The 23,815-nt window shown below is 31.5% G+C and overlaps 1 protein-coding gene across 2 annotated transcripts in view; it reads right to left on the reverse strand.

Annotated features, from left to right (window-relative positions):
• Positions 1–21,641, reverse strand: part of LOC126768470 (glutamate receptor-interacting protein 2) — a 313,332-nt gene extending 291,691 nt beyond the window's left edge. For both annotated transcript variants that reach the window (XM_050486599.1, XM_050486597.1), the window contains exon 1: positions 21,466–21,641. The gene's annotated coding sequence lies outside the window, so the exon portion shown is untranslated. The remainder of the gene's footprint in view (positions 1–21,465) is intronic.
• Positions 21,642–23,815: the final 2,174 nt, after the last annotated feature.

The following is a 23,815-nucleotide window of genomic DNA, read 5'->3' on the forward strand; positions in this document are numbered from 1 at the left end:
ATGTGAAAAAAATAGAAGGAGTGTCCACAGTTTAATATATTAATTATGGTAATGTTTAGGTTTATTAACTTTTTCTAAGAATTTTTTCTAAACATGACCAGAAAATGTATAAATGTGCTCGTTGAATAGTGTGTTTTATGTGGGAGTGAACCAAAATAGTTTCATTCTATGATCAAAGAGCATAACCATGTAGTTTCCGACAAAGTAGAAAACGTCTATGCTACTTCATCGTTTTGATATCATACGAGCCGACTTTTTTTTTTATGAAGTACACATTTTATCATCATAAGCACTTTTCAACTGTCCAATCGGTCTGGTGACGAAAATCCCCAAAACCAATAACAAGGACGGTTGGCTTCAGGCAGGCTAGAATAATTTTATCTACCAAATTATTGTACATTCTTGCAGTGTGATGAAACACACCACGCCTTCCCAAAATAACTCCCTTTTTAGTATGCCTACATACTACAAGCGGATATATATTATAATTATTAGAGCAATGACTTACGTTAAAATATATTAACATGATATGTATTAGTTAAAGGGTATTATGATTGATTCATGGTCTTAAATACAGCCACAATAACGGCATAAGGCATTCCATATTAAATCCTATAATTTGCGGCGCATTACCAATGTAAAGATTAGTTTATATTGCTTATAGGGCCCACTTATGTGAACAGAGGTAATTATTACAGTCAGTTAACCTATTTGATCGTATGTTTCCTGTTCCAAGTAAATAAAATAATAATAGTTAATATTTGATTAACATATTATGTAAAAACATGAATTATTGATCCCGAGATTCCTTTTACAAATTTTATCTTAATCTTCAATAGTGCAGAGAATATTCCATTTTATAGAGATAGTACTCGCACATTTCATACATTTTATTATTAACATATTTGAAACGTTGAAATGTAATACTTAAATTAAATAAAATATCATAAAGAAGCCGTCACACGGACTTAACGTATACATGATAAAACTAGTTCCATGTTTTATTCAAGGCGGCGTGTAGGAAATCGTCGGCTGAAAGACTCTGAGATATTGGATACAGTGGCTTGAGGAATCTAGCGCGGATGATATAGAAAAATAACTTTAATGTTTCAACCTTCCATTTTTACTTCTCTTTTACAATTATTCTTTTAAAGTATTATATTACCGCATAATCCCTCATCATATATTAATCACAATGTCTAGAGACAAAATTTTGTATTGAGTTTATTATACCATTGCTGCAAATAAAGTTAGCATTTTATAAGATTTAATAAATGTAGTTTGATATTTTAATGATAATCTTGAAATTGAGTCACGCTTAAAACGAATAATATTGTAAAATATGCAGAATGTCATCCTTAACAAAAAATTAACCATGTTTTATCTCGTCGGTCTAGCTGATCGCTATGTTTATTTTTACAGGAAGCTAGACGGACTACCAGGTAGATGGACATTCTCAATAACCAATCATCAGAATGGATTGGTGATTAAATGTTTCCATATCTGCAAAGTAAATTCATCCTTCCTTGCACAAGATGTTTAGTTCTATAAAAAAAAATCTGCAAATACTTTTACCATTTAAAAAATTGATTAAACAAGTTTCAATAATGTAACAAATTTACTGGTGGTAGGGCTTTGTGCAAGCTCGTCTGGGTAGGTACCACCCACTCATCAGATATTCTATCGCAAAACAGCAGTACTTGATATTGTTGTGTTCCGGTTTGAAGGGTGAGTGAGCCAGTGTAATTACAGGCACAAGGGACATAAAATCTTAGTTCCCTAGGTTGGTGGCATGTAAGATATGTAAGCGATGGTTGACATTTCTTACAATGCAATGTCTAAGGGCGTTGGTGACCACTTACCAGCAGGTGGTCCATATGCTCGTCCGCCTTCCTATTCTATAAAAAAAAATGGCCCACCTGATGTGAAGTAGTCACCACCACCCATAGGCATTGACCACGTAAGAAGTTATAACTATTCCTTACATCACCAATGCGCCACCAATCTTGGGAACGAAGATGTTATGTCCCTTGTGCCTGTAGTTACGCTGGCTCAGTTACCCTTTAAACTGGAACGCAACTCGAAGTATTGCTGTCTTGCGGTAAAATATTTGATGAGTGGATGGTACCTACCCAGACGATACCTGATGGTACCACCTAGATAGCCCTGTAACAGCCTGTGAATGTCCCACTGCTGGGCTAATGGCCTCCTCTCCCTTTTTTGAGGAGAAGGCTTGGAGCTTATTCCACCACGCTGCTCCAATGCGGGTTGGTAGAATACACATGTGGCAGAATTTCAGTGAAATTAGACACAAGCACGAGATGAATTATAATCACAAATTAAGCACATTAAAATTGGTGCTTGCCCGGGTTTGAACCCACGATCATCGGTTAAGATTCACGCAATTCTTACCACTGGGCCATCTCGACTAGATAGCCTGTCATACTGTATAGGTGATAAAAGATTACACTTATTATTATGATAAAAAAGTTTGGAATTAATTATTCTTGTTTTCATGCTTAATAAGTAATCGTTTAATTTTATTTAATTAACTTTAATTGATAAGAAAGGAACTACTAATTTTCTTTCCGCTTCTTCTCAGTAGAAATTACGTTCCGAACCGGCAATAACTTTAAATTTAATTAAATCTTGTAAAGTGACAATTCAAAAGTGCTTGTAAGAGCCTCATTCAATAAAGTATAATTCAATTTTGGTAAATGTTAAACCGATGCAAAAGCTCTTTTTCCCATCGTTTGATAATATCATTAAATAAATCACGAACTAAGTTATTAAAACTTTTGACGACGTTAAAATATCTGTACAAATGACTAGAGTTCGAACACTTGTACTAAATTGGTTGGAATTAAAACTACAGTTTAATTTAGCTCCGAGATTAAAATTCGTACAATTTTGGCCGAAAAAGTCATATTTTGTGTATTATTTCATTTCCAATACCACAATATGCTCGTATTTTCAATAACGCACCGCGACCCTAGCTCGTCTGTTAGCGTAGTTTAATAAAGCGAGAGACGCCACTCGACATCGGGTATTCTCATTTCGATGTTGCCGTGCTAGTACACCTTGTTGGAAAACTTTTCAGATTTCTTGTTATATAAACGTTGCGACTCGCGGGGCTTGATTATTTTGTTTGGAAGATAATGTCTTAAATGTTTTGTTTATGAGAAAAACTATAAAGAAATAATCGATAAATAATATAATGGAAATACGTCTAGGCGCAAGTTGAATTTAATAATTTTCCTCACGCTAAAATAGTCAAGTGAATGTCATTTGGATGAATATTTTCGGATTTATTAAAAAAGCGTCTAAAGAACGCTTTACCATAAAAAAGTGTGTGGCATATTGGAATGTACTGGTATTTTACTTTGCTCAGGTTTATATATTTTGACTGCTTCGTAGATCTGCAGATAAGGTTTGCAGATTAGAATTCTGAGTCGTAACTAAAACATATAATTCACACATACATACAATTTAGCTAAATTCTTTTTTAAATTAATTTTTAATGCAACGGTACAATATTATATATATTTATATTAATTTTCGTTTTGCAAGGGATAAGATCAGATGTTTCATTACATAAAGGTAAATTGAATTAACTAAATAAGTTTGATGTGATCTGACTTATAATTGACAGAAAGCTTTGAGGAAAAGGAAATGATAACAATAATTAATTTTATAAATGAATATAAGGAGTCAATTTCAATCAATCAACTGCTAAATTGCAAGTGATTTCAAGTGACCATACTTTCAATGAATTAATTGAAATGAATGTGATATCAAAGTTGTCACAATATTTTGTCTCTTAAAATAATATTGAATTTTCACCAATTTTATTTCAAAGCATATTTTTAATTAAATATTATTTTTATATTATATTTTCAATTAATTATTTATGTATCAAATTGATTTTACAGTTTTTATCGTAATTGCTCTCAAGCAATCTTGTAGTAAAATTTTGAAGCTTAGATTTAATTTAATATCAACACTATAAAATAAATCATATTTCCTCAAAGTTTTGAAAAAAGAAAATTATAAATAAAATACTTTTTAAAAGTGTATAAATATAAGATTATGTGAATATACAACCAATTTGAAATTAAATCCTTAACTAAAGAACATAATTTGGTACAAATAAGTCATAGATTAAATAAATAAGTGTTACAACCACAAACTCCGCGACCACACTGAAATCTATTTCCACAGTGTCACAAAACAAATTATTTCCGGACATTATTGTTGGTGAGCTATTGTTCGGTGGAAGCGGGTTTAATAAAAAGGACTGAGCAACGTCGGCAAATTGCAATATTCAATGGCTTTAGCAACATTATATAATGCGGCTGTATATTGTATCATTCCTTGAGGAAAATCTTAACTTTCATCTTAGAAATGCGAGTATAGAAGTTTATTGCTTTCTTAGAACTATGTCAGGATAGATACTGGAATAAATCAGAGCCAATAATTTTTTGCCGTCCAGTTATGGACGAAAAAAAGCCTCCCTCATAGAACGCCAAACATCCCGATCTTGAGCAGTCCGCATTCATCCCGTACCTGCTTCCTTTTTTAAGCCGTCGGTCTAACTTGCCACTGGGCGTCCTACACTACAACACGTGTCGGCTCCAACGGCCATCAATGCGCCTGGAGACATAACCAGCCTACTTCCACTTCAGCGAGCTAATTTTACGCACGATGGCGGTGACTATTCACCGTAATCACAATAACTGGTATAGTTAGGACGCAAAGGCTGCCTAATATCTATCATATTGTAAAGATGCAAACATATACTATGACAATAGTGTCATGACGCTCGAAGTCTTATTTGGGACTAAGTTCACATTCACCAAGCGTCTGGAGTGACATGTGCGGTAATTTCGTACCGAAAAATTATATACTATATATCACATACTGCAGATTTTATACAGATACAAATCTATAATATTTCAACTTCAATAACCACGAACATGAAAAAAAATGTAGATGGCACAACACATTATAAAATTTATCAAGATAAATGTGTTCCCCGAACACAATTTTATTTTAAACGTCCAATTGTTTGAATAACGTTCTTCAATAAAGCTAATATATACCGTTCATACAATTTAATTAAACGTACTTGAAGTAAATCGTTTAAATATTGTTAATTAAACAATGTTTTCTTGTATAATGTATGACAGTTAGTCTTATACAATATATAGGTGATTTACAATTTAAGTAATGTTCTTAATTAAATACAATTTGGTTAAATGTTATTAAGAATTTCAAATAATAAATACTTCATAATATTTGTATATTTTATATATCTTCGTGTTAAAGAAAATAAATTATAATTAAAACTTTTAAATATGATAAAAACTTAGCTGGCTAGGTAGAACCCATTCATCACATGTTCTACCTCTGTTGTGTTCTGATTCGAAGGGTGAATGTACTCCAGGCACATGAGTCATTACTTCTTAGGTTGCTGGTATAGTAGCGCTGTATGCTTTAATTTTTTTGTGCCAATCTCTATGTCGATAGAAACCGAATACTATCAGGTTTTACTGGTGGTAGGGCTTTGTGCAAGCTCGTCTGGGTAGGTACCACCCACTCATCAGATATTCTACCGCAAAACAGCAATACTTGATATTGTTGTGTTCCGGTTTGAAGGGTGAGTGAGCCAGTGTAATTACAGGCACAAGGGACATAAAATCTTAGTTCCCAAGGTTGGTGGCGCATTGGCTATAAGCGATGGTTGACATTTCTTACAATGCCAATGTCTAAGAGCGTTTGGTGACCACTTACCATCAGGTGGCCCATATGCTCGTCCACCTTCCTATTCTATAAAAAAAAAAAAAGGTGGCATTTGTCAGCATGCTTACCAATTTTGCATTAAAATAAAATTTTCTATTTGTGTATCCAAGCTTCTTTTTAAACGAAGAGGCTGAGTATAGCAGTGGGACTTTTACAGGCTATTACTTTACTTCGAGACGTACAGCCTTATAAACTATTCACTCGACTGATAATTGATAATTGGCCATTGGAAAGACTGGCTTATAATAATAATTGTATTCGCGTTGAATATATGAAATACTAAATTAGAAGAAAAGAACCCATGGTCGAGAAATAGGACAATAATCTTCCTTTTATATCCATTCACATCGTCCCAATGTAGGCTAAATTTCCTCCGAAGAATGGGGCACTAAAACTAGTTTGGACCCAAAAGGTCATTTCAATTATTACCTTATGCGTGTGACATTTTACACACGACGTAATTATGGCCGACCCTGTAAAGTTTTTGTACTAACACCATTCTAAAAGACCGATAGTATTCATTTTAACAAGTAAAAGTCGTTTTGGAAATGGTTTTAGGAACTTTCCTCTTTATTGTGTTTCGTATCCCACTCTGAGCATTTTTGGGTTCGGAAAGTAACGGAATTGTATAATTATGTACCTTAATTTGGTAAAATATAAGATAACGATGTAAATGAAAAAAAAAAAAGATTTAGTGAAGGAATGTTGTAAAAGATTTAATGGGGCAAATATTATAAACGGAAAAGAAGCTGCGTGCCTATTTTTAACTTCATCACGATAAAACTAACTAATCCTAATAAAAAATTTACATAGAGATAGTCAGGCTATCTGAAATCTGAAAGGGGACACAAAAAATTGTGATTTACGGGACAATATAGGATCATCTGTAAGCATTTTGTAACAGATGGAGTTGCTACAACAGCTAGTAAATATACCTAAATCGTGCAATTGATGTTATCGATTTCATTAAAAGATTTTTTTGCCGGCTTATATGGCTCGAATGAATACTTGAATATTTGCTGCGGATTAACTAGACATGTACTATGAGTCATCAGAAGGTCTTATAAGAGCCTATTTTATACGATTTTTTTTAAACAAATAAAAATTAACAGTGAAACAGAAGGCATAGTTTTAATTGTATAAATATATAGTCAATAAACCATAGAATTGTACTAATTAAATGTAATTACTTAGTTTCTACCATTTTATAGTATTCAGTATAGGAAACTTAACCCATATCTACCCATGGGGTCGGGTTTGCCACACCGAAAAAAACATTTTCCAGAATTGAAAAAAAAAAAAAAAAAACAAAATTACATTCCCATAAAATCTAAGCGCTCATTGGTCGCATATTGTTATCAACTAACAACGACTGTTCAGATTAAGACTAAATTTAACTTTGACAAGCGTTTCAGAAACTAAATGCGCTAACATCTAGCTTCTGAAATTTAGATGAGAGATGTTACTAGTTATTTAAATCACACTAAAGGTCTGTCGGAATGTTCCATTATTATAGTGTCATATATTTCGTTGTTGAATCAACCTCATTAAGTTGTATAAATGTATTACAAGTTAGCATTCTTTTCTTTTATGGCCTAGTGGTTAAAACGCGTGAATCAAACCGATGATCGTAGGTTCAAACCCGGGCAAAAACCACTGAATTTTCATGTGTTTATAATTTATATCGTGCTTGACGGTGAAGGAAAAACATCGTGAGGAAACCTGCATGTGTCTAATTTCACTGAAATTCTGTCACATGTGTCTTCCACCGACCCGGATTGAAGCAGTGTGGTGAAATAAGCTTCAAACCTTCTCCTCAAAAAAAAAGGGAGAAGAGACCTTAGCCAAGCAGTGGAACATTAACAGGCTGTTACTTACTTATTCTTTTTTTTGTTGGTGGCTGCCAGACTAACAAGTAGCGACCTAGCTGGTTGTTTCATTTAACTTATGTAAGTTTGTAATTGTATTATTTATTTTTACTATGAAATATAATAGGAAAAAATGTGTAGGATATAGGCTCTTCATAATAATACCATAGAATAATTTTTCATGTAGAATGTTAGCTATTATTACAATGAGTGCTTATATCGATGATATCTTCCAACGATTTTTTCTTATGTTAAGATCTTAAAGAAACCATCAAAATAAATACCAAATGAATTATTCACAGAAGTTAAAAAGTTTATCATACTTCAAGGAATCTATTATATGGTTTTGAATTATATTTCAGCTATATTTTTTTATTTTAAGCCGAAAACATCAATACAAGATTGATTTGACGAGCCGTTTGCCGTGGTTGGTAGGTACCTGCCTTTCACGCCGAAGGTTGTGGGTTCGATTCCCACCCAGGACAGACATTTGTGTGCATGAACATGTCTGTTTGTCCTGAGTCTGGGTGTAATTATTTATATAAGTAAGTATTTACAAAAGAAAAGTAGTATATGTAATATATCAGTTGTCTGGTTTCCATGGCACAAGCTCTGCTTAATTTGGGATCAGATGGCCGTGTGTGAATAAAGTCCCAGGATATTACAAGATAATATTACTTAGTAGTACTCAGAGTACTGTAGTAAAGATTTATTTTCAAACTTCTTTATTTTTATTTTATTTATTAATTAGGAAGCCAACGTTATATATTTAAAAAAAATATTGTTTTAATTATAGGCTTAATTAAAATTCAAATAAAAATATCTCTAATTGTCGAAAAACAAAAAAAATACATCTTTTACTTAAATAACAAAAACACAACTGAATTTTAACAATAACTTTTGCTAAAAATCAAAATTCGAAATAATATATAAAAAAATTTAAAAAAAGAATTACAAAAATCTTTTGAATATTATTGGTATTATCCTTACACTAAAGGATATAGAGTGATTCTGCGAAGTCTTACTAACGGTAAAAATTTATTCACGTTTCTCACTATTTGCAATGTATAATGTCACTTAGAAGCATTGAAAAATGATACGTTGCTTTCACATTTGTTGTAAGAATATATCATACAAAACAGGCCATGTCAATATGATTCATGATTCCAGAATATTCGATATAATAAATTCTTTGTAGAAAACATGTAAAATAAGTTATATTTCCCACGAAAAACATTATCCTTAGACGTATATTTCCAGATGTATATTTTTTAATATTTGAGAACGACAGACGAGGAAATGGTCATTTGAGACATTTGAGTCTTCGTCTATAAACATTGGCACTGCAAGAAGCATAAACCACTCGTCAGACCGTCTACGCGCCGCCAACCAAGAGATTTAAGATGGAATATACGGTCTGTAATTACACTGATTGACTCACCCTATACACTGGAACTCGATAGCAAAGTGTATGGTTATTTTATGATAAAATAACTAAGGATTTAGTGCCCTTCAGACAGGCAGATTGATATTTATATAATAAATTATTTACATACAAAAAAGTATTTACGTTTACAAAGCTGCTTGATGGATTTTAATAAACACCAAATGGGTTTGGTGGATTAAATTGAAATTTGACGAACATTTTTGTAGTCATTATTATAAGAAGAGTGGACCGGCGAATAAAAATAAATCTGATTTCTTCCATTACAGTTTTCAGTGGATGTTTACTAAATAAAATAAACCATGTTCCAATTTCAACTTTCTAGACTCAGTAATTTGGCTGTGCGTTGGTATATAGTCTAGTCAAACGGTTTTATAAGTAAAAATGATCTCTGAAGCATAATAGGTGAATAAAATAGCGATAAAATATAATAAATACTTTATTTAATTCAAAAAAAACTTTAATTCTGATCAGCTTAACGAGACTATATATACAAATGAAATAAATGCGTAAGTAACTCTGTATGTCTATATGAAGCAAACTTAAACCTCAAGGAACAACAGAAACATTCTTTTTAATACCTTTTCTAAAACCTTACCCCCAGGAGGTCATGGATAAAAACTATATACTAGTTTTCATTCGAAGATTTATCTGCTTTATCTGCGAATATGTATAATATATATATCGATTTAAAATCTCAAATATTTATTCAGCGCCATCTATCGGTACCGAGATGTTACAAATACATTAAACGTAAGGTATGTTACATCTAGATAATTATTACAAATAATTTCCTATACAATAAGTCTATTTTAACACAAAAAGAAGAATTCCCCATCAGAGATGAAAAACAAACGCGTATTTGTTATCCTAAATGATTGATGGAATCAAGTTATGAAGAGTGGGAAGAGGAAAAATTTTGCAAAAAGCCAGGTCGCGATATAATTGATAACCATCCTTCAAGCCATATATATCAGTTAGACTTATATATGTACACTCAGAACTATTTCCGGTAAAAACTAATTATGACTGTCTGCAAACAATTTTAAATGTAACGCTTAAAATTAGTTTTGACTAAAGGCAATGGTTATGTTGGTTTTAATTTTACAAGTCGGGGCTTTACGATTGTATGCGTTAGCGGTCCTGTGGTGCCGTCTGAAAAGATCAGGTACTGCTGGATTTTTATTGAGTATTCCGGTGAATACTCCGCGCCTGCGAGTCCTACATACCCGGTTCACACTTCATGTATACGAGTAAAGCGTTTTTTAAACGAGATAAAAAAGCTACTCAGATAAATATATACATTGCATATATAGTTCATTCACGAAGACATAACTTTTATGAAATAAAAAAGGAAATTTAATAAAAAAAGGATTAAATATACGTGGATATCATATTGAAGTGTAAAATGTAAAAAAATTGAATATGAATACTTATTATCTACGTAACCGAATTAAGGGGGTCAATTTAAATAGACGCTAGCTAAAAACGCAGTCGATATTATGGCGCAAAGTGTATGAGCAAACACAAGTAAACTCTATACCATCTCTTAGATAAATTTACTCGCAATTCAATGGGCAAACGTGTAACACTGCTAATTTCCTAATTCCAGAACATAATAGAGAATTTCTGAACAAGAAATCCAACAAACATTAAGAGTAAAATAGTATATTAAGATATTTATTTTGAGAAAACTGTTAACAAAATATGTACTTGTATGACAACGACAACCAGTTTTTCATTTACAAACGTCAGTTAAGCATTCGTTGGCTCATCACTTATGTGACAGGGGTTGACAACCAGCCTCGAGCTATTAAATAATGGAGTGTTGTTTCACCGTGAAAACTCTTTTACGAGACTCATAAGCCTAATTTTCTTGTTGACAGCTTTCGTGTATAATTTTTAAACATACCAAAAAATTTGTTAAATGCCTTTGTTATTGTTATTATAAAGAATGTGGTTATTGAAGAAAGGAAGTAAAGTATTCGAAAAAAGGGCCTCGATATCAATCGCGTGGGAATCAAAACAAGATTCTTCTTAACAAAAATTATTATAATATAATAAAGGCATAAGCAATAATAAGGACAAACCGACAGCATTCTGTGTTTTAATAGGCCGCTTTAGGTCATTAAAAATGGTTTGGGTGCACTAAGAAATCTCTTTTTAGATCGTACTTATACAACTTGGAAATTATTCATATATAATTACAAAAAACGATTAAATCAATTAAATGAAAAAATAATGATTATTTTCATACCTTACACACATATATATTAAAACATCACATACAAAAATACGCAAATACACCGGCTAAACAAGCTAACCTTTTCACACATTTCCACGCACACGTTACGCGTACAGGCACGCACGGCTGCAAATACGGAAGCACTCAAATATCATGGGTTTTTAAAGCCACGCGATCTCTAAATCGCATATAAATGTAAATATTCACTTATCCATATATGCAGGCACACACATATGCACTGATACAAACGACGACGCAATCAAATAACATAGTATTTGAAGCCACACGATCTTTAAATCAAAATTAACTTGTAAAGTTTTCAAAACTTTAACTCTAAGATGCAAAGTTAAAACATTTTTTTTAATTAAAAATTACGTCATAAAATAAAAATAGTAGTCGTTATATAGACTACATTGATTTATACCAGGGCTTGTCTGTCTGTAACTGATTTCGAGGTCAAGTGCTTACACGCCACACATTAGGAAGCGTTAATAACTTATCCAATATATCGAATTACTGAGAATAAATTGGTTTAACTGTATCGAATGTCAATATTACTTCCATTGAATTACCTTTAAGATATCGTCAATATACTCGTAATATACGATGAGGGATTGCGATTAGTTATTTCTTATATTGTTTTATTTGATGAATATCGATAAAATATTTTTATACTCTTTTGTCATACAATCCAATCACAATTAAAGCAAATCAGTTTTTCTGGTTTGCTAAAATTTTCAATAAAATAACCTGATAAGTGAAAGTCTTCCGTTGGGTGTTATTTTCATAAAAATGTCAGCTTAAATCTTTCCAAAATATGAGGAACATGCCTTGATAAATAAAGCAATTAAAACCAGAGTATACGGTTCATTAGTAATTCTCAAAACATATTCGTGTAAAACGCATTGCTACACACTTGTACATAATTGTATTCATTGATAGCAATCAATTCTTTCAAATATCGAAAACGAAATATTTTATAATAAAATATTATATAATCTTGAATATATTTTAAATCGAACGTAGGTCAAAGTATCGACACCTAAAGAGATTTTAAGTTAAAGGAATTCAATGGAAGCCATCTCTTTGAACGGGACCGTTTCAACTGAACAGTCGGGAGCCCTATTGTTATATTTCACCCGACACTGAGCATATCAAAAGAACTGCATGTTTTAAAATCTTTTGACATTGTGGAGTATCAGATTTTAAATATATCGTTATATGAACTTTATATTCGAGTTACGAAGATTTATAGTGATCTATCGCGTTTTGTTTGATTGTGATCAAATTTTAAAACGAAAATATACCCTGTAATATTTTACATTAGATATGGTCACAAAGCCACGGACAAAAAAAAACAAATTCTGGGCATCATTAAATCAATTTTAATATAGTAATCATCGTATAGATATTTTTTTAGATGAACGCTCATAAAAAGAGTGTTATCTTTTCAGGATTCTCGTTCTATATTTCCTGAACATAAAACTTATTACAGTTGTCGTTTGCAATTGCGAAGTTTTTTACATAGAAAAATCAATGTACAATACTCGGCAACAGCATGTTATAAATATAGTACTGTATATATACGAGTATATATAAATAAAATGATAGTTTTATAATTTCCTTCCTTGGAAACGCTTTTGCTAGTAGTTATGACACCCGTTATGATGAGGTTTGTATCATATATATATAACGTATATTTATATTATTAATAATACAGTTGATACAGAGATGATACGTTGCAATAGCTACTCCTTTTTTTTTTTTTTATAGAATAGGAAGGTGGACGAGCATATGGGCCACCTGATGGTAAGTGGTCACCAAACGCCCTTAGACATTGGCATTGTAAGAAATGTCAACCATCGCTTATAGCCAATGCGCCACCAACCTTGGGAACTAAGATTTTATGTCCCTTGTGCCTGTAATTACACTGGCTCACTCACCCTTCAAACCGGAACACAACAATATCAAGTATTGCTGTTTTGCGGTAGAATATCTGATGAGTGGGTGGTACCTACCCAGACGAGCTTGCACAAAGCCCTACCACCAGTACTACTTCTATCAATACTTTTTCGTATCATTAAAAAACATTAATAGACGAGCCGGTTGGCGTGGTTGGTAGATACTTGCCTTTTACGTCGAAGGTTGCGGGTTCGATTTCCACCCAGGACAGACATTTGTGTGCATGAACATGTCTGTTTGTCCTGAGTCTGGGTGTAATTATCTATATAAGTATGTATTTACAAAAGAAAAGTAGTATATGTAGTATATCAGTTGTCTGGTTTCCATAGCACAAGCTTTGTACAAGCTTAATTTGGGATCAGATGGCCGTGTGTGAAAAATGTCCCAGGGTATTATTATTATTATTATTATTATTATTATAGACAAGCACCGATTTCGTTAATTTTCATTCAGGCCATATACGTTAAATTGTATATATTAAAATATAAATGCTAATTTTTTGCCGGTTCTCGATAGAATCTACATTCCAAACTGGTGGTTTTTTAATTTAATTTAATGAGCCATTCTGGCTCTAAGCATTTTTCTTAACAGTAGAAAAGTTATTTGTCGAACAAAGGACATTTGTTAGTACCTTTAGTCTTTATTTCGTCAAGCAAGAGAACGGATTAACTGCATACATAATAAAGTATATAAAGTATTAACATAATATAGCTTGTGTTCATCTTCTAACTTACTATTACAATGCAAAAGTTTTCTAAAAATCAAATTATTAGTAATTAATGTTTGTCGCAATGTTGTTGATCTAGAAAAAAAAATTGTTCAAATATTCATTTATTTGTAGATTTACAGTATACAAATTATCTTTATTCAATTATAGACAAATAACTCATTATTAATTTTATCGAATGAAATTTAATTATACAGTTATAAACAAACATTATGAACCATAGAAAATCAAATTACTATGTATTTCCTGTACGTAAATTAACGAATATGAGCTAATACATAATCATGTATTCTATAATAAGTCTTATCATTTTCTTAACATAATATTTAATTTTAAGGAAAAGTTAAAATAAGCAATCAGTTGTCTTTAGTATTGTTTTCTTACTGGCGCGGTTCCTTTAGGTTTTTTAAGTTTTTTACTTTAAGGGAAGCTTGAGACACAATTTAACGAACAGTGACTGAGCAGTCTTTAATTGTAAATCCTCAAGCGATCGTCTGTTATTAGACCGATGTTTTGAAAAAAAAATACAAACATATACATCACTGGACTGAAGCTAGTAATTATAATAATATTAATATTATTATTATAAGCCAATACAAAAAAAAAAAACATTTCTGTGACAGAGAACACAACGACAGAAGTCTTTCTGTCCTTCTCTCTTTTCTTAAGTTAAGGTGAAACAAAATATTTCATACTTAAGACTCAAAACATGGACTTATAAATTTTAATAATGAAAACAATGAACAATAAATGCCTTTGACAACGATTATTAGAATTAATTTAAGTAATCCTTTACACTTCGAAGTTCAACGTTTAAATTCTAAAAGCAATTAACACGGCAAAACTAGTAATAATGTTCTATACCTACTCGATGCAAATGCAATTACCAAACAAAACGTCTGGTAACGTACTCAATAAATTTTATTTCTATAAACCTTTTAATTAAGATCGAGAGCCCGGTGAATATATTTAATTAAAGAGGCGTTCATGCTTTGAGTTTATTGCGTGATCGAAGTTTTATTTACAATGTTTACGCACGGTAATGGCTTATAAAAGCACTTTGAAATATTTCGCGCATGCAATGTGTTACTTTGTGCATATTTGCGACGGGGAAAATTAATTATTTTATATAATATGTTTTGTTTTAATCTTGATTCTGTTTATAATCGAATGATTGTAAATGATGATGAATGTAAATTGTCGCGTTGAAACATTTTATTTAAAAATCACTAACTTGATACTCTGTTAAAGATGACGTCTAGAGACTAGCCATGCATATGACACATAATAGTGCACAAATATATTCGCAAATACAATTGCACTCTCTCTCTCTTACGTTCTCTATTCTTTACGGCACGGGGCGGCAATACGAGGACCGGAGAGAGTTCAAGTATAGGACCAACGACTTTATAAACTTTTGTTATTCTAATATTTACAGCATATCATGCAAAAGTTCTCTCGTTATTCTAAAAGCATTGCAAGGAAAAATGCACTCACCGATTTCATTCTGGAATTATAGAACTGGAAAGGGTATCTTCAAACCAGGTATTCACTTATTATAAGATATTTTAATAAACGTGTGAAAAATACGCGATACATGTTATATGATGCATTACGGGAGAATAGATCGGTTGGAATTGATAAAAATTTGACTATCTGTTTCCCGTAAAAGAAAAATGGTTCTATAGAAGTCTGTGATTTTCAAAGTAAGTAACATTCATGTTTCACTTCATCTCGTTAGAAGAAGAACAGTATGGTAATCATTTTTAAATAGTAATTAACTCATTACACCACTAATTCACTCCCAGAGCTCACTTCAGAGCATGTAATAAAAAACTATGCATACAAGGAGCAGCCCTCACCTAAATCAATGCCGGCCATTTTCATGACTCCCCTTGGAACTTATTGATTGTCATGCTGAAAAACACTTTAAGAGGGAACCGTATTATTTTAAATTCGAAAGAGTATTCTGTTGGAAGTTTATAAATTCGAACAAGAAGCACGAATAGTAAATTTCGAGCAGATCAGACCATTTTATTTTTCAATTTTTTCATCTTGAGGTTGAATTTCCAAAAATGACGAAATACTTACGCATTTATTTTTACTCAGAAGTTGAAATGTTAAATTTTATTCTTTTTATTTAAAAAAAGACGGAATCATGTATATACTTTACCGGCGTGTCACCCTCATAGGGGTTAGATTTTTAAAAACACTGAAATGCGTATTTATTTCTAACCAGATGCTTATATATGAAATTCAATCCTTCTAATTTTGGAAATGATGAGTTCCATAAAACTGATCATCTTTTATTTTACCTCTTTAGGGGTGAAATTTTCAAAAATCCTACCTAAGCGGCTGTATACATCATAAAATGCATCAACTGTCAAGCTTTCAAGAATCAGTCAAGACAATTTATTTATATATATGAATAGATAAAATCCTTATTTTATACTTATGAATTCAGAACAGAGGAAATATATACATACACACACACCAAAACACTTTACACGGCGACCAAAACGACTAAAATTAAACTACATTAATAGATTTGGCAAACTTTTTTCTGTTCTTTTACAATATATGTATAGTAGTTCTAATACATTGGTGCTGTATTAGAACTATTACACATTCTTGACATCACCAATGCGCCACCAACATAGGGAACAAAAATATTATGTCCCTAGTGCCTGTACTCATTGGCTTATTTACTTTTCCAACCGGAGCCCATCAATCAATAATAAGTATAGCTGTGATGTAGAATATGTGATAAATGGTAACTTACCCAGACGAGGTCACACAAAGCCCTATCTAGTAAATGTACACAAAATAGACATGTATAATCCAAAATAAATTTAGGTGTAACTGCGAAGCACAGCAGAAATAGTAGAATATAATCACAGCCACAATCACAAACTACTATTTTCCAGTGATCAACGAAATCAAACAACGAATCAACAAATAATTGCCGATTTAAATCACGAAATGTTTTCGAAATTCCAACTGGTGGTTGTTGAATTCGTATTTTAGATAATAATGTCATTTCATTTAACTGAATTCATTATAATATAGATAAATTTAATAATGCCGGCTGCATTATCTATCTCGACACGCCCAGTAAAATTTGAAATATCGAATAAAATGTTTATTGAAAGAATTAATATTTTTTATTAAAGAAATAAACAAAGATTTTCGTTAATAATATAAATATATTTATTTATCTTATTTATTACTTTGTTATTATACAACAAACACACACTCATACGTTGTAACACACGCGCCACGCATACACGTGGGTTTTACCCCCATGGATAAATAACATCATTATTATTAACGCTAATAATATTAACCTAACTCAAATATTTGAACCCTTAAAATTTCAAAATCTCTAGTCCTTATAGTTTCTAAAATGTAAATATTACGAAATTGTTAACTATTTTATTCATGATATAGATGATATAATATTATAATTTGATTACGAAACACCGCCATTTGTCTTGTCTTACATGAATTTGGTCCGATATTTATAATATTAACCTAGCATTGTATTTGAACGTTCACACGTACGTAAAAAAACACGCACATATAAATAATCACGCAAATGTCTATTCACAAAGGATTAAGGAAGTAGCGATTTGTAATAATCGATTCACACGAGCGTAATAATAACAGTTACAATGAAGAATATTTTCAAAAATGGAACCGCAAATTACGTAATGGAAAAGAAAGGAAAAAAAATATATAATTTTAATAAAAAGTAACGACGAAAAACGTGTCGAAGAGGCATTTGGAATGCAAAACATCTAGCTATTAGACGAAACGACGGAAATATAAAATAAAATGTACCCTTAATTATATTTGCAGAGGGGTGATTTCCCTAGAAATTATTGTTAGAGAAAAGAAGTATTATTTTTAAAATTAGAAAACTTTCATTCGTGCCAATGTAATATTTATTAATAAATTCTTAACTTATATTCTAAGTTCTTAAATTAAGTTCTTATCTGCTGTGCAGGTATTTAAAGAAGATTAGTTTTCTGACCGCCGACGAGCATTCATCGATAAATAGAGCACCCAATCCGGATCAATTGTTTTAGAAACTCTTGTTTAATTTCGCCTGTTTGTATGTAAGTTAAGCTTGCAACTGAATTTTAAAACAAATCCAACCAAGCAATTGCTCCGAAATTTTGTACACACTTATGTTGCTTTTTATCAGCGAAATCTAGTTCATAAAATTTTATTCGTTATAATGGCGATTAAATATAATACATGAACAAAATTTACAGCTTTTTTATTTTTATATTGCTAGTATTCATTGCTGAGCTAAAGTCAGCAGTCAGGTATTAAAGTACTGTAATCTGCCCTAATAGTTAAAAAAACTTTTTCTATATTCAAACGAACTTTGTAAACTACTTACGTAAACGAACCGCACTTTGAATAGAAATTCGAAGTTCGCATCGAATTTCTTCTCATATAAAAAAAAAAACCTGATATCGACCGTCTGAAATGTCGATATTCAATATAACTAAAAAAAAAATAATAATGAATGGAATAATTTATATGTAATGAAGTATTTCACTCTTATATAATTATATATTATAACACTAGTTAACCGTTCCGACTTTAAAATTTGATATTTTCAAAAATCCTATCTTAGCGGATGATTTCGTTAAAAAATAAGCCTATGCTTCAAATTTCGGCTTCTATTTTAGTTTGTGCAATAATAGTCAGTCAGAACTATGATATAAATATTTGTGTAAAGATTCGGAAATTTTCTGAACAAACTATTGACACTTAAATTTTTTTTTTTTTTTATAGAATAGGAAGGCGGACGAGCATATGGGCCACCTGATGGTAAGTGGTCACCAACGCTGTTAGACATTGGCATTGTAAGAAATGTCAACCATCGCTTACATATCCAATGCGCCACCAACCTTGGGAACTAAGATTTTATGTCCCTTGTGCCTGTAATTACACTGGCTCACTCACCCTTCAAACCGGAACACAACAATATCAAGTATTGCTGTTTTGCGGTAGAATATCTGATGAGTGGGTGGTACCTACCCAGACGAGCTTGCACAAAGCTCTACCACCAGTAAAATAATAACCCAGTTAAATTAATAACCTTTCCTTTTACGGATAAAAATATTTACCACTGAACCTCTTCTAACATATGCCAGTCTCTTTAAAATATTTTCCTTCAAACATGAACTGAGTTGTTAACAAAACTTTTCACATGCATGTATTAGACGAGATTTGAAGTGACGGTTTCCGAATTAGCGAGTAATTATATAATAAGTACAAGCCGAGATGGTCCAGTGGTAAGAACACGTGAATCTTAACCGATGATCGTGGGTTCAAATCCGGGCAAGCATCACTGAATTTATATGTGCTTAAATTGTGATTATAATTTATCCTGTGCTTGACGTTCAAGGAAAACATCGTGAGGTTTCCTGCATGTGTCTAATTTCACTTAAATTTTGCCACATATGTATTCCACCAACCTGTATTTAAGCAGCGTGGTGAAATAAGCTAAAAAACCTTCTCAAAAATGAAGCCTTAGCCCAGCAGTGGGGCATTCACAGGCTATTACTATATAATAAGTATGTAATAATGTAATAGTTACTTTCTGATAGGATTTTTTTTATATTATTATACGTATTCCATTTATAGCTTTGAGCACTGTGTATTTATTACATATTTAATTTTACTACTAAACAGCAATACTTTGAAGAAATTGGAAGCAAGAAGGCCTTTTGATTTTCACTAGGAAGCCCTAATTTTGATCTTCTGTTTTGATAGCACGTGTGATAGAACAATAAAGTGTATCTTTTTAATTAAATTTTGTCTATTAAAGAGAAACAATGCACGATTAATAAACCTTGTTTTTTTGCTTATACGTATTTTTTATTTTTCAGATTTCTTTCAAATCAAATTTTTGATTTATAGAAATAACACATTTAGCCTATACACAGTAATGCAAATATTGCTATGAAAAGGTTTACCGAGCTTGCGGCTTGTAAACGAGCCAGTATTATAACAGACATAAGTGCCATTATGTCTAAGATCTTATGTTGGTCGTTTAATGGTGGCGACTATCATTAACATATTTTCACCATATGGTAATGACACCTACTACCTTCAATATTATTTACCTTTTGTCTTACTGCAATTTTTTAATGAATAAATAAGCTGCAGCTTATTTCTAGTATGTAATGTTGATAGTCATGACAATTAAATTGCTTACCAAATCGTGCCAAATCATAATAAATGCATCGGACACCTCAAACGCGAATCAACATAGTATTATAGCGACAGAATAAAAATCGCAATTTACTCAGTTTTAATTATTTGTGTGCTTTATCAAGTATAATATAATGAATAAAATAATATTTTTGTAGAATTTTAGAGTTTTCGAATTTATAGACAACAATCGAAGTTAAGATATTTGATACTTAAATAGTACACATTAATGTAATCAGCTAAACTCGAATAATTTTTAAGTAAATATTTTCCAATCTTTTATGTTTTGCAAAATATTTTGCATTCCATTGAATATATGCTATTTCTTTGCAAAATAGATTCAAAATACATCCATAGTATACGAATGATACTGACGAATTAAAATTCAGAATAAATTTTAAAACATGTGGTGTGATTCGTACTAATAAATTAAGGGCACACAACGAGATATTTGGGAAATAGCACAGAAAATGGGTAAAAAGAGTCCTTCCGTGATTGCCCAGTGACCACATTACATATAAATTCATCAGTTCACCCAAGAATCAATTTAAAAAAAACATACGTACCTATTTTGATTATGTTCATAATAATGATATATTATAATAACCAAAAAATTATATAATTTCTTAACACGATTATCTCTAAAATTTAAAACTAATTGAATTTAATTTTAGTATTACTTTTAAGAATCGCCATAGTAATTTAAAACCCATTTGTACCCGTTTAAAATTTGGCAACTAAACTCGACTAAATATAAGTAAGAATAGCTCTTTAAAACCTTTAATAATAATTAAATGTTTTGATACAGCTCCGTAATTAATTTAATTAACATTCATTAACCCTTTCGTTACATACCCCCTACTAACAAACAGTAAGCATAATTATAGTCAAAGGGTGAAAATTTTTATTTATCATATTCATACCATATTGAATTTCATTATATAATTTATATTTACTTATAATATATCTTCAATTTAAGCCCGTGATAAGCCATTGAATGATTATTTATTTTGAACTAAATATTTACGTAATCAAAGTTTAACAATTTAACTTTCAATTATTGTATTCATTATTAGGATCCCAAAATATTATGAAGGACCTTTCTCATTTAGATAATGGTGGGTCACAGCTGAGATGATTTTATTGAAATTAACAACGAAATAGAAACAAAGCTACTTACATTAATATGATAATCCTTTAAATTTTTGCAAACTTTAAAATAATCCCAATAATAATATTTTGTTTATTAATTACGTTACAACACTTGACACAAATCAATGTCACACTGAACGTAAAAATACGACTCACTGAAAATACTATTTTCGTAACGAAACTTCGTAGGGCGACGCGCGCGACCTCCCCTTACGACGGTCGGTACGATACTGTTCAATTTTCTATAGCAAAAGCTCAAAGATGCAAAGATTTAATGTTGTTCACCGAAGCAATAAACTTATTCGAGCAAAATAAGATAGTTGTACACTCGAAGTGATAACAAAGCTTACTGATTCTTTGATATCACCATTTTGTTTGAAGTTATATGAGTGGTATCATGTACAGAACTTTCAAGTTCATTGTACCTAATTAAATCCAAAAATAAATAAGCTGAAAATAGTTCCGTGCAGTGCAAGTGAAATACAGTCCAAAGTTTGTTTTATAATAAAATGGAATGTTTTCAAAGGCAAATTTAAAAGATAATTATAATAAAATTTAGCGATACAAGAGGTATATATGAACTGTTTTCAATTCGAATCGTTCATTTGTGAAATTAAAAAAGTATTATACTATGTTATGTTCAACGGCATAACCTATCTTAAGCTTTTATTAGAATCGGTTCATTTTGCAATATATTTTTTTTAATTTTATTATATATTTTGTTATTATATAACAAGCGATTTTTTTTATTGTTTTACCACTTAATTACTTGATAAACTTGGTAATAATAATTATTATTTACGAACATACTTAGGGCGTATATAAATACAATTTATTTACTATATATACCCTGACGAACTCTCTTAATCGAGCTAGCCTTTACTCATCTATGACATAACACTATTAATCTTAAGTCATTAAACCAACATTATGCAACAGTCTTTACCAGCTTTTTTTTTTCATTAAAATTTCATTATTCTTTATTAATATGTGAAATGAAAAGGTAAATATACAAACCTATATAGATAAGGTAAATAACTTTTTTTAAAAGAATAAAAATATTTCATAAATAGATAATAATTTAAAAAATGCTTAAATTTATAATAAATACTAAAGTATAGATTTATTTGTACATCAAAAATATTTAAGTTAAACATAACATTAACGTTGAACTCAATTTATGTCTTGGAATTCTACTTCATCGCACCTATGGAAGATTTACTTCAATAACACCATACGTGATTGCCTCTTCTGGTAATACTATTTATTTATCACTAAAATTATTTATTGCTACATACTATGTTCCTAAAAGTACTTCGGCACATCATTAGTCGAAGAGGCTTTCGAGTCGGGCCACGATTGTACTAACGACCTTATACGAATGCATTACTTATTTAGTCATAAACTATTGTAACAACGAATATCACATATGTATGTTTTTATATGTAATTACAGGCACAAGGGACATAAGATCTTAGTTCCCAAGGTTGGTGGCGCATTGGTGATGTAAGCGATGGTTAATTACAATGCCAATGTCAATGGGCGTTGGTTACCACTTATCATAAGGTGATCAATATGCTCGTCCGCCTTCCGTCGTTCTATAAAAAAAAAACAAAAAAATGAAATAATAAAGGGTTGTGTATACTATGGTTGTGACAGATTTTACCACGGCGTCTATGTCCATTCTAAACGGACTAGCAGCTACATTCTTACGTATTTTATTATTAAAAATTTCATTTTATGTATATTCAAATATTTTTTTTATATCTTAGTCTTAAGTTTTCATGTTTTTTTACGGTTTATGGATAAACAAATTTCGGCTCGCGGCTTCACCCGATATAGTTAGCTGACTGGTGTGTATTCAAACTAAGGTGTAATTTCATTTCTCTCACTTACATAATACGATTGAAAGGCAACCCGACAAGAGCAGAGAGTCTTCAGGCGCCGAACCAAAGGCATTACGTGACACGGAAGGTTAAGCGATGCTAACTTATTTAGATACAAAGGAAATAACATTTAATTCCCAAAGTTAGTGACGCATTGATGATGTTTTTTTTTTTTTGCCCGGGATGGTAAATGACTCTACTCCACCTGATGGTAAGTGGTAGTAGAGTCCAAACGCGACGACGGCCAGTACAGTCGGGAAGAATGTTCTGTACTAGCCGTCCCCGCCTTGCCGGCCCGCAAGATGCCTCTTCACGCCTCGTTTGAAGGAACCCGGGTTGTAAGAGGAGGGGAACACGTGAGCTGGTAAGGAATTCCATTTTTTGGTAGTGCGACAAAGAAAGGAGTTGCCAAATTTCTTTGTGCGCGATGGAATTGATGTCACAGTTAGGCGGTGACATCGAGAACCAGCTCGCGTGGACTTAAGAAGGAAG

This window comes from Nymphalis io, chromosome 5 (assembly GCF_905147045.1).
Source record: "Nymphalis io chromosome 5, ilAglIoxx1.1, whole genome shotgun sequence".
Classification (NCBI taxonomy): domain Eukaryota; kingdom Metazoa; phylum Arthropoda; class Insecta; order Lepidoptera; family Nymphalidae; genus Nymphalis; species Nymphalis io.